Source organism: Sapajus apella, unplaced genomic scaffold, assembly GCF_009761245.1.
Source record: "Sapajus apella isolate SASKATOON/1434 unplaced genomic scaffold, GSC_monkey_1.0 scaffold100, whole genome shotgun sequence".
Classification (NCBI taxonomy): Eukaryota; Metazoa; Chordata; class Mammalia; order Primates; family Cebidae; genus Sapajus; species Sapajus apella.
Window position 1 is genome coordinate 7,162,192 of NW_022437040.1, and position 2,689 is coordinate 7,164,880.

Sequence of the window (2,689 nt, forward strand, 5' to 3'; positions counted from 1 at the left end):
CCTACAAAAATAAAAAATTAGAAATATCTAATGTGCTGTGAAGTGAAGACGTCAGGAAGGACAGGGAACAGGTGAACAGCTGCCTTAAGTTTCTTTTCCTTTTTTTTTTTTTTTAAGATGGGGTTTCATCATATTGGTCAGGCTGGTCTCGAACTCCTGACCTCAGGTGATCCGCCCACCTCAGCCTCCCAAAGTGCTGGGATTACAGGTGTGAGCCACTGCGCCCGGCTACATTTCAATCCTTCCTTAAAACTCGCGTCTGTAGCGGGGGTGGGGTGAGGCTAGAACTCTACGCACTCCTGGTGGAAATGTTACACAGTATAGCCACCGTAGAAAACAGCATGGAGGTTCTGCAAAAAATTAAAAATAGATTTATAATAGGACACAGCAATTCCACTTCTGAGTATATATTAAAAAAAAAAAGTAGGATCTTGAAGAGATATTGGTGCACACAAATCTACAGCAGAATCATTCACAATAGCAGAGAGGTAGAGGCAACCTAAGTGCCCTTCAGCAGATGAATGGATAAGCAAAATGTGGTACATATACACAGTGGAATATTACTTAGCCATAAAAAAGAAAGGAAATTCTGACATATGCAACAACACGGATGAACCCTGGGGACATTCCATTAAAGTAAAATAAGCCCATTGCAAAATGACAAACACTTTATAAATCTGCTTATATGAGGTACCTACAGTAGTCAAATCATAGAGACAGAAAGTGGGATGGCGCTTGCCAGGGGAGAGGAAATGAGGAGTTGCTGTTTAACGGGTGGAATTTCACTTTCACAAGGTGAAAAGAGTTAGGAGATGGAGCATGGTGATGACGGCACAGCACTGTGACTGTATTAAATACCACTGAACTGTACACTTAAAAATGATGAGAGACAGTAAGTTTTGTGTTACATGTATGTTGCCACAATAAAAGACAATATTATTTAAAAAAAAAAAAGCTTTAAAAAAAATCCCAGAAACTCAAGTAGAACACGGGACAAGTACTGAGCCTTCAGGAATAAAATACTTGTAGACGTATGAGTAAAAAGGTGTAAGCCTAGTAAATTCTACTTCAGTGCTCATCTCCCAGTAGAAAAATGACTCTAGGGCTGTCAGTAAACTCTTCTCTAAAACTAGTCCGTGAGACAAGCAATTTATGTTTACGGTCAAAAACCTCCTACATAAAACTTAATTGTAATGAGCAAATACTGACCCCCCAAGCTGACATGTGTGTCACGTCAAGACGAAGCACCTGCCAGTCAGACAGCCCCAAGCGGATGGCTTTCACTGTTCATAACAACAGGCTCTGATGATTTCGGTTCTGGCGTGCAGTGCGTCAGCCCCAGGACGGTAAGCACTGATAAAAGATTCAGTCAAAAGCGTGCAAGGAACTCAGCTGAGTACAGGTGGAAGCTGGCTTACAGACAAGCGAGACCAGACGCCATGGAGCACTGAGCAGTTCACTGTACTTTTTTTCCCATTATTTATTTATTTATTTTATTGCATTTTAGGTTTTGGGGTACATGTGAAGAACATGCAAGATTGTTGCATAGGTACACATGTGGCAGTGTGATTTGCTGCCTTCCTCCCCTTCACCTATATCTGGCATTTCTCCCCATGCTATTTCTCCCCAACTCCTCTCCCCTGGCTGTCCCTCCCCTGTTTCCCCCCAACAGACCCCAGTGTGTAGTGCTCCCCTCCCTGTGTCCTTGTGTTCTCATTGTTCAGCACCCACCTATGAGTGAGAACATGCGGTGTTTGATTTTCTGCTCTTGTGTCAGTTTGCTGAGAATGATGGTTTCCAGGTTCATCCATGTCCCCACAAAGGACACGAACTCATCGTTTTTGATGGCTGCATAATATTCCATGGTGTATATGTGCCACATTTTCCCTGTCCAGTCTATCATCGATGGGTATTTGGGTTGGTTCCAGGTCTGTACTTTTTGAGCTTCAATGTCTGTTCACTGGAAACAGAATAATAGGTAGAACCCTGAGTCGGGGTGAGAATCATAGAGATAACAGAGTTTTCAAGCTCTTTGTAATCAGTGAAGTGATCAATGTTTCATTATTCTGTGAACAGAATTTCTATGAGTAGGTCAACTTAAGAACACATGTCCACACACTAATGTCAAGTTAGTCACTTAAAAAAAAAAAAACTTGTAGTTTAGGCCGGGCACAGGGGCTCACACCTGTAATCCCAGCACTTTGAGAGGCTGAGGCTGGTGGAGGTCAGGAGTTCAAGACTAGCCTGACCAACATGGACAAACCCCATCTCTATTAAAAATACAAAAAAATTAGCCAGGCATGGTGGTGCACACCTGTAATCCTAGCTACTGGGGAGGCTGAGGCAGGAGAATTGCTTGAACCCTGGAGGCAGAGGTTGCGGTGAGCTGAGATCATACACCATTGCACTCCAGCCTGGGCAACAAGAGCAAAACTCCATCTCAAAAAAAAAAAAAAAAAGTAGTTTAATTTGGAAAGTGCATAACATAATATTGTTTGCAACTATTTAAAGAATACCAGGGCCGGGCGCGGTGGCTCACGCCTGTAATCCCAGCACTTTGTGAGGCCGAGGCGGGTGGATCACGAGGTCAAGAGATCGAGACCATCCTGGTCAACAAGGTGAAACCCCGCCTCTACTAAAAATACAAAAAATTAGCTGGGCATGGTGGCGCGTGCCTGTAATCCCAGCT